At 32.8% G+C, this 10755-nt stretch overlaps 1 long non-coding RNA gene across 1 annotated transcript; it reads left to right on the forward strand.

The window, feature by feature from the left end:
* Window positions 1-1695: 1695 nt before the first annotated feature.
* On the forward strand, window positions 1696-3242 carry LOC107915766 (uncharacterized). Its single transcript, XR_001689277.2, has 2 exons — window positions 1696-2236; window positions 2892-3242. It is a non-coding gene; the product is annotated as an uncharacterized lncRNA (long non-coding RNA).
* The last annotated feature ends 7513 nt before the right edge of the window (window positions 3243-10755 follow it).

A 10755-nucleotide genomic window follows, 5' to 3' on the forward strand; every position in this document is an offset into this window, starting at 1 on the left:
ATGGGAATAATGTAACTTACACTACAGCAAAACAAGTTTTTAGCGCCATTTTTAGCGGCGTTTGGACAAAAAAAATGCCACTAAAAATCGAGCATTAGCGGCGCTTTATGGAAAACGGCGCTAAAGATCGAGCATTTGCGGTGCTTTTCGAAACACAACGTTAAAAATGAGGAAAAACGCCGCAAAAGACCTAAGCCCAGTGGCGTCGTTTTCTGACCTTTCTGGGCTTTAGCAGCGTTTTTGAAAAAGCACCGCTAATGCTCGGGGCTTTAGCGATATTTTTGAAAAATCGCCGCTAATGCTCGGTGCTTTAACGTCGTTTTTGAAAAAGTGCCGCTAATGCTCGGTGCTTTAGCGGCGTTTTTGAAAAAGCGCCGCAAAAAACATTTTATTTGTCTGTTTATTATTTAATTGTTTTATTTATATTATTTAAAATTCAATTTATTTTTAATTGAATATTTAAAATCTTCAGAAAAAAAATAATGACACGTAGAAATAATTTGAAATAAAAAACATAGAAAATATTTGTTAAAAATGGAAAAATTAAAATACTATTATTTGAATTAATTTTAAAGTTTTTTGGGTACATTACTGATTGCTTTTTAATTTATATATTAAATAATTTCTTATATAATCGTAAAAGAGTGTATTAATTTTAAAATATTGAATTAATTATCATTATAGTTTAGGGTTTAAGGTTTAGGAGTTAGTATCTTAAGGTTTATGGATTATGGGTTTAGGGATTATGATTTATGGTTTAAGGATTGGGGTTTAAGGTTTAGGGGTTAAGGGTTAAGGTTTATGGTTTAGGGGTTTAGGGGTTTAGGGTTTAGATTAATTACTGTTATTTAATTTATATATTAAATAATTTCTTATATAATCGTAAAAGAGATAGTATTAATTTTAAAATATTGAATTAATTATCATTATAGTTTAGGGTTTAAGGTTTAGGAGTTACTATCTTAAGGTTTATAGATTATGGATTTAGGGATTAAGGGTTGGGGTTTAAGGTTTAGGGGTTTATGATTTAAGGTTTAAGGGATAGGGGTTTGGGGTTTAGGGTTTAGATTAATTAGTATTTTTTATTTTATATATTAAATAATTTCTTATATAATTGTAAAAGAGATAATATTAATTTTATTATATTAACATTATGATTATAGTTTAACTTATTTAAGAGATAATAGATAAACTTTATATATATTAAATGGTTGAGGATTTAAGGTTTACTTGAGATTTGTTAAATGATGAGATTTTATACAATCAATTAATGCTTTTATATTTAAAAATATTTAATCTAAACCATTTGATATATTTAAATATTATATTATAAAAAATTGATAAATAAATAAAAAAGTAACAGATTGATATGGATAAATAACTATCTATTTTGCACAGGACCAAATTTTAACAAATAAAAATGAAATACAAAAACTAAAAATTATAATTTTATCTAATTATTTTAAATATTACTTAAAATTTTAAAAAATTATTTATTTAAAATTTATATGAAAGATAAAATAATTTAATATAAAAATTGTAAAAAAGTAGAGCGTTAGCGGCGTTTATGAAAAAACACCGCAAAAGGTAAGAAATAGCAGCGTTTGTTTTGAAAATGCCGCAAAGAAAGAGCAATAGTGGCGTTTTTCTTCCAAAACCACTAATATATTTGCAAAACGACGTCGTTCTGTTTTTATATTTTTTTTACCCAAAATTTCAAATGAAATATTCTTTTTTTTCCCCTTCTTTCCCAAAATCGATTCCCCCCTATCCCTAGAAATCTCTTCTTCTTTTTTCCCCATTTTATTTTTCCCAACCATTTCTCCCCTACCCCGATTCCCTTTATCCCCAATTTCCCCAAATCGGCAGCCCTTTTATTTTTCCCAAACCATTTCTCCCCTACCCCGATTCCCTTTATTTTCCCCCCCAATTTCCCCAAACCGGCAGCCCTCTGCATCTCCTCATCTTCTTCCTCACATTTCATTCGTCCCAAAAAACATTTCTATTCCTCTTTCATACAAACAAAAAACAATGGCTACTGCTGCTTCATGTTCTTCCTTTACCATACTTCATTTAGCTTCATCACCACCACTAATTTCTGCCCTCCTAATTTCGCTCTTCCCAGCGATAATGGTGGTTGGTGTAACCCGCGATGGCCTCATTTTGACCTTGCTATGCCTATGTTCCTCAAGATCGCTGAGTACCGTACCGATATTGTCCCCATTTCTTTCCAATGGTGAGTTGCTAAAATCTCTCTCGTTTAACTCTTGCTATTTCTTAAGTTGGTTCTCTATTTCTGGTTAATTACACTAGAAGTACTTAAACTATCCTTGAAATTTCAAAATGGTATATATTTTAAAAGAGGATCTACTTACACCGGGTAAATGCATGAACTTGAACCATTTATTTTTGCTAATTTTTTGCATATAAGTTGTTATAAATATTGAAAAATTAGTTTGATTTTTGGTAAATATATGAACTTGAACCATTGATTTTTGCTAATTTATTGCATATAAATCGTTATAGAAATTGAAGATTTAGCCCTATTGCCGGTAAATATATGAACTATGAATAGTTGATTTGTGCTAATTTGTTTCACATAAACAATTGTAAGATTGATTTTTGTTAATTTCTTGCATATAAATTATTGAAATGTTGATTTTTGATAATTCTTTACATATTAAATATTGAAGTGTTGATATTCAAGCTAGTAATTTAACAGTAAGCTTTACTAATGTTATCCAATTGGACTAACTTATCAGGTTTTAATTTTCCCTCAGTTACATCTTTTATTATTACACTATTCTCACCCTTGTTAATTTGCAATTACTTATAATTTATTTTATTTTATTGAAGAAAGGTCACTAACTGTTTGTGTATATATTTAAAAGAACACTCCTACAGGTTTTGGAAAGCTATCATCCACATTGAGTAATTTGGAGATTCTTAAGTTACAATTACTTGAATGATAGCATTTTGTTATCTTTGATTGAGCTTTCATCTCTCCGATACTTGGATCTATCATTCAACTGATTTGAAAGATCAAGTCATCCAAGAGGTAAACTAAGTTTAGTCTGGTGTTAGTTTTTATTTGTATTCGGTAGTTTGACAGTAGTTTTCCATTATTTTATTCCCTATAACTTAGTTTTTTCTTTACTATTTTTTCATATGGTTGAGAGGAAAAAGAAACAAACAAACAAGTACTTACTCAAATTAACTAAACAATGAAATATTTTTTTTTATGTTTTGCACTAACGAATTCCATAGTATATGTAACACCCAATTATTGCACGGTCCAGTAAACGCCAAAAACAGATAAAAATAATAATAAATAATAATAAATAAAGGTCCAAATATCCATTACATTGGCCCAGTTTAAAGACCCAAGTTACAGTGGGCCTATATGGTCCAAACCCAGAATACAAGGCCCAAGAAATGAGGAGAGGCCTGAAGCAATGGCCCAACACGAAATCAGAAACCCTAGGGTTTCTGGGATGAGTCTCGCGCCGCAGCCACCTAGCCAAGCTCCGAATCTCCGTGGATCTTCACCTGTGCATCAAGGAAAACAAAAATGGAAAGCAAATCAAAAGATCTGTAAATCAAATAAAGAAGCAAATTTGTTTCTTCTTTAGATTTATTTCATATGGCTATAAGAAGCCATTGAACACACTGTAATTGGGTAGGAATTGGAAATTAATAAAAAGCACGATTTTTACAACACAAACAGAGAAACAACAAAATCTAAGGTTGTTTTATATTCTGTTATTTATTTATCTATTATTATTTCTTTATATACTATTAGTAAATAAGGAAAAAGAGAGAAACAACCTATGTTTTGAGCCTCAAATCACCGTGGATGGCCGAGGGTGTCTTCTCCGACGAAAGACGATCGGAAGCTGAAAGGTTTCTCTGCTTTTAGGGGCACTTTCATTGATATTTCGCGAGATTTGAGCCTGGATTTAGACTCAGGGGGTCGAGAAGGTCAAACAAGGGGAGTTTTCCCCTTTTCTGGCCACCGCAGATGGTGGTGCCGGCGCCGGAGATCGGCGGTCGGCACGGTGGTCGACAACCAGCCGATGACTGAACCGGAGGCCGGTGCCCGGAGGTTGAGAGCTTTTATTTAAAAGAGATTTTTGTTTTTTTGAAGGATTTGAAAAAATGAAATTTTGTTTATAATTTTGGCTTAAATAGCCAATTGAAAACGGCGCCGTTTTGAAGGGAGGATCCGCACGTCGACCCGACCCGGACCCAGGATCTGCGTGTTTTTCATACGGAGGGGAAAATTACGCTTTTGACCCCTCCGCCTTTTAATATATTTCCAATTAAGTATTTTTGTTTTTTTAAATTCGGCCTTTAATTTATTTTAAATTCCAATTTAATCCTTTTGAATGGCGTCATTTTAGAGAAGAAGGGAAAATAGCCCTTCGAGCCCCTCTGTGTAATTCGCACGTTCAATTTAGTCCTCCAGACTTTATTTATTTACAGATTTACCCCATATTTTTACTTGCAATCCAATTTAGTCCCTTTTTTTATATTTTCTTTAAAAATCAATGTTTTTTGATAATGCAATTGTTTTTTTTATCTTATTTTATAATTCTCATATGTAATTATTATTATTTTGTATATATATATGTATTTTTTAAAGCATGTATTTATGCCTTTTTTTGAAAACTAATATTTTTCGCATACTTGTATATATATACTTGTTTTATTCATTTAATTAACTTTGATATTATTTTAATCATTTCAAACCTATATATTTTTATGTGTACCTGTATGCATTTTTTGTTATTTATTTCAATTATTTGCTTATCAATTTATGTTTGCATATTGTTTATTATTATCTTGTCCATTTATTTGATATTTTGCATGTCATTATTTATTTATTTATTCATGTTATTTCTATGAAATTGTTGTATTTATATTGATATTTGTTTAAGGGGCATCTATTCACATATTCAACATAACATTACACTATTTTTTTACTCAATTTTTAAAATAATTTTTTTAAAATAGAGATAATACTTGCATTTAGGGTTTTTCAAGAAAATTGAGCCCTAATGTATTGGGTTTTGATTTTTTTTGTAAAATCCAACAATCGAGGATTGCTCTTTAAATCAAACAAAATAAAACTTATCATCGGAAATTCAACATGTTGTGTCCTAACGTATTGGATGTGACACGTTGATTTCTCGAGATAAAGATTTTTTAAAGAAATAAAGGAAATATTGAATGTTTGGGATTTTAAGGAATTGTGCCCTAACGTATTGGGCCGCGATTTCTTTATAAATTTTAAACAATTAGATATTTTCTTAAATTTTATTACACGAATTTTTGACTAATTCATTGGGGAGAGAATAAAATGTTGTGCCCTAACGTATTGGGTGTGATATTTTGTCTTTTTCAAAATGAGAAGGTCTTAATAAATAATTTAATTAAACTAAGGATTGCGTTTTTTAACTCTTGACTTCAAGACATTAATTAATCAATTTGGTACCAATATTTTGGGCGTTACGAGGGTGCTAACCCTTCCTCGTACGTAACTGACTCCCGGATCCATTTTTCTAAAACTTGTAGACCAAAGCCGATTTTTAGGTGATCCAATCACACCTCAATAAAAGATTGGTGGCGACTCCCAATTTTTGTTTTCTTAAAGTCGACAACTTAAAATTTTTGTTTTCAAAAAACGGTTTCGACAGCTTGGCAATTCCACTGGGGACTTTTTTTAAAAAATAAATAAGAGAGTCGAGCCACAAAATTGATTAATTTTTGTCTTATAGTCAAAAAAATAAAATTCGTTTTAAAAATCCTCTTGCATTCATGCTTAATTGATTTAAGTACTTTAAATTATTTTGCATTGTACTTACATATACTGGATAATTTTACCCTTTAAGTGGGAGCGAGAAACTAGTCCTTCGTGAGGTTTTTACCTTCGTGCAGGGTAGTGGACCACTTTCGGGATGCATCCGTACCTATGTCTTCGTGAGATTTTCATCTCCGTGCAGTCATAGGGAAATGTATTCCCCTGAACCGAACTCGATCCATACGAGCCTATAATGGGTGAGGATTGAGGAATCTGCTGGTTCGAGTACCTTTACCCTAGAAGCCGAACTTCATATAATGAACCTTAGGAATCCACCCTAGGTAGAACTATACTAAACCCTAGTAGATATCCAATTAGGAATTTTACTATTTCTTGATTACATCTTATGTTTTTATGTGATACTGACTTTTTGTGTTTTATTTTGATTGCATGACATGGCATTTCATTTCATCATAAAAGGCGTCAGTCTATATTCAGTTGCTAGATAGAAGGCTTATCATGGAAAGAGGGTTTCTTGATAAAGTGGAGGACAATGCGGCTGTCTGAACTTGGTTTGAAACAACGCAGCAAGAAAAGGATGATAGTTTGGCTGACGGGCATGTATCGGAGTTATGAGACTTTACGCATATCAGTGTAACTCAAAACAATTTGCAAGAATTGAAGGAAATCTGGGGTCAATGGAGTGATGAGGTCAGACAGCTATTTTATAATAATTATGGGGATCTGCCTTATTTGCTTGATGTAAAGGTAGACAAGCATTTGTTTCAAGCCCTCGCCCAATTCTGGAATCCTGCTTACAGTTACTTTACGTTTGGGAAGGTTAATTTGGTGCCTACGATAGAGGAATATATGGCTTTACTCCGATGTTCAAAGTTTCAAGTGGACAGGGTCTATTCGAAAGCAGTAAATGTGCCAACCTTTTCAAAGAAGCTGATGAGTGTAACAGGAATGAGTGAGCAGTGGGTTGCCGCACGAATTAAGCAAAAGGGGGATAGTAAGTGCGTTCCTTGGAGAAGCTTGAAAGATGCAATTCTCACACACCCAGATGTAAGAAAAAGGTTAGATGTTTTTGCTTTAAGTATATACGTATTGGATGTGACACGTTGATTTCCCGAGATAAATATTTTTTAAAGAAATAAAGGAAATATTGAATGTTTGGGATTTTAAGGAATTGTACCCTAACGTATTGGGCTGCGATTTCTTTATAAATTTTAAACAATTAGACATTTTCTTAAATTTTATTACACGAATTTTTGACTAATTCATTGGGGAGAGAATAAAATGTTGCGCCCTAACGTATTGGGTGTGATATTTTTTCTTTTTCAAAATGAGAAGGTCTTAATAAATAATTTAATTAAACTAAGGATTGCGTTTTTTAACTCTCGACTTCAAGACATTAATTAATCAATTTGGTACCAATATTTTGGGCATTACGAGGGTGCTAACCCTTCCTCGTACGTAACTGACTCCCGGATCCATTTTTCTAAAACTCGTAGACCAAAGCCGATTATTAGGTGATCCAATCACACCTCAATAAAAGATTGGTGGCGACTCCCAATTTTTGTTTTCTTAAAGGCGACAACTTAAAATATTTGTTTTCAAAAAACGGTTTCGACAGTATATAAATCAGGTTTTCAGTGGCTTTCAAGGCTAACTAAATTGGAAACTCTTACATATAATTAAACTTTATGCCAATTCATTTCAGTGAATTGAAAGATTTGGTGATCCAGCAAGGTATCATTTAATTGAACTTTCATTTTTGTTCAAAATTTAGAAATTTAGTTTCAATTCTTAGTAAAGGTTATTGTGATAGATACTAAAAAAATTATATCATTTCATACTTGAAACAAATGGGTGGAAAAAAAGAATTCAATTAAAAAAAATAAGAAATAAGGGTTTGGTGAAAACATCTTCCAAATCCTTATAGTGTGTTTGAAATTTGGAATTTGAAGCAAAGAGAAGAAGTGTGTATGGAAAATAGTAAGCAGCAACATAACTAAATCACCATATGCTGATTATGAGAAGATTTATTGTTCCTATTCCCTTGGCTCCAATTTTTTTGGTTCAAAACTTGATGTCTAAGTGTATGTTTGAGTATTTGGCAATCAATCCTGTGAAATAGTTTCTAGTTAAGGTGGCATAGAAGCATATAGTCTAGGCATAATCTGTTTTTACCATTTATGATTGATTTTTGGTTTCTCCTCTCCAAAAATTGTCTAATGTATTTGGCAGAATGAGATGATGTTATTTATGCCTATACATGCATTTCTTTTTGTGGATGGGTAACCTATACATTTTTTTTGAGGCATAGGTTGATGATAGCATAACTTATTGCTGAAGTTATACAACCACGTTGTTTGCATGCTGATGACCAGTTTTGATGTTTAAGATTTCAGAATTGAGAAGGATTTCTAGCTTGGAGGATGTATAGAGCCTGGAGAAGGTTATGATAAATAATGTGCTTGTTGTTGCACTTATATTAAATATTGTACCCTTATTTTGTGAAATTGTTGTCTTTTGAAATATCTTTAAGATTAAGGAACTATACTAAATGTGGTCACAAAACTTATGGAGGACGGTTATACTTTTTGCTTTCATTAATGAATAGCTTTCTTGTCTTTATCTGCCCTTATCAAATAAGATTTTATTAGTTAAGGGATGTTTTCTGGATCAGCCTTCAATTGATACCGTAAACAATTTTCTTATGTAATTCTAATATAAAATGTATCTTGTTTTAAATTTCTTAATTTAATTTCATTAATTTTTATATTTAGCTTTAAAGTTAAAATTTTAATAGAAATTTTAATTTAATATTTTTTATCCTTAAAAGTAATAGTTTAAAGTTTAAATTTCAAAAATAAAACATAATATAATATTTATGATAGAAATAAATATTATTTAGTTAAAATATTTTTTAAAAGTCATGTTTTTAGCGGCGTTTGTGAAAAAGCGCCACTAAAAGTCATTCTTTATAGTGGTGTTTGTGGTAGAAGCGTCGCTAAAAGTCATGATTTTTAGTGGTGTTTGTGGTAGAAGCGCCGCTAAAAGTCATGATCTTTAGCGGCGTTTTTGGTAGAAGCTCCGCTAAAGGTCATGATCTTTAGCGGCGTTTGTGGTAGAAGCGCCGCTAAAGGTCATGATCTTTAGTGATGTTTTTTCACATAAACGCCGCTAAAATTAGCGACGTTGTCTATAGCGGCACATAAAAACACCGCTAAAAGCCTAAAAAAGCGTCGCTAAAAGTCTATTTTGCTGTAGTGTTAAACCTAAGACCTCTAAGAAGTTTACTAAGTAGTTAACCATCAAGACCAAGTTATTTTTTGGTTATTTATTTCATCTAAACCTATTTCTTTTTGGGGTGTTACAATTCTCCCCTCCTTAAAGAAATTTCATCCTCGAAATTTACCTAGTTCGAACAGATGAGGATATTATTGTTGAAACGTGTATTTCGATTCCCATGTAGCCTCATCTTTGTTATGGGTTCACCATAGAACCTTAACAAGGGAGATTCATTTTCTTCTCAAAACCTTCAAAACACAATCTAAAATTTGCATAAGTTCTTCCTCAATCAATTTTTTATTTGTTTTAATCAATTCGTATTGATTCCTTCGTCAATCGATCTAATGCATTTCTTTAGAGACAAGTACCACGATTAATTTTCAATCAGGCCAAATCCAAAATGTCAAAACTAAAATTTCAAAATCAAAATCCAAATTACAGTTCCCAAACGCTACCTTAAATATTTTTTCCATGTACAATTGTTTTAAGAAAAATGACCAAAATAAAATTTTTGAAAAATATTACTTAATACTCATTTTAAAAATTAATTATTTTTGTTATACTCCAATAGCTTGAGACCCAAACCCTAGAAATGATCCGGGCCTCCGACTGATGACCTGACTATGAGAGGACAACAAGACAAACCAGATCATAGAGCAAGGAAACAGGCCCAGGTCATAGGAACCTTGCGCAAACTCATAGGACAAGATTGCAGGTATAACTCGCAGAACTAGCTCGCAAGATAGGAATACGGACCCAGCTCGTAGAGACCTAGGGAAGGTCGCAGTCTCACCTTATATGTACCCAAAGAACTCGTAGGTAGTACTACGTGCTCTACAGGTGGCCTAGGCACTTGTCCAGTAGGTGTGGGGATCGCCCTAAATACGAGTCCCAGAAACAGAAAGGACTGCGTGCTCCATAAACATGTGCCCAGCAAACTTGGAGCTCACAGAGAATGTCAGTACTAAGGACAGAGAATGCCAGTAATGGAGGTAGCAGAGTCAAGAAAAAATAGTAGGGTCTTATCATGAGCTGTAATGGTAGCAGTAACAACATGTATAAATACCCAGATACTCATATCAATAAGACACAAGCAAAATATTACTCAACAATTGGTATGGTGAATATGGACTTACTTTCGATCATCAGATTTCTTCTAGTTTGATTAAGTTTTCCTTGACAATCAAAGAAAATGGCTCACCCAAGCGAAACTTCCCCTTTCAACCTTTCGTCAAGACAGGTCGGAGCATTGAGTTCCGGTGCCCAACACAATGAGACAGGCTTATTTGTTGCATAGTTCATCGACAGGCTGAAAACCTTGACAATGTGATCCATCGGGAATCTTTCCCTTCATTAGACTTGAACCTCTCCACAGGTCAGGGACTGTCAGTTCCTCACCCCCACAGTAGTTTCTGGCCCTCCAAGAGTAGATGAAGTTCATGAGAGAGCAGATGGTCACTCAAGATGCATGGTTTTGTAGAACAACATGCCTTTTACCAAGAACAATTGAGACAGAATGAAGAGCTACGAAGAAAGATGCACGTGGAAAAATCTGGCTCCCAGGATAAGATGAATACATAAGATGAAGCCCCGAGCAAACAAGTGAAAGAATAAAAAAATGAAATGGACGAGCTAGCCGAGACGTATGGGTG

This window comes from Gossypium hirsutum, chromosome D10 (genome assembly GCF_007990345.1).
Source record: "Gossypium hirsutum isolate 1008001.06 chromosome D10, Gossypium_hirsutum_v2.1, whole genome shotgun sequence".
Classification (NCBI taxonomy): Eukaryota; Viridiplantae; Streptophyta; class Magnoliopsida; order Malvales; family Malvaceae; genus Gossypium; species Gossypium hirsutum.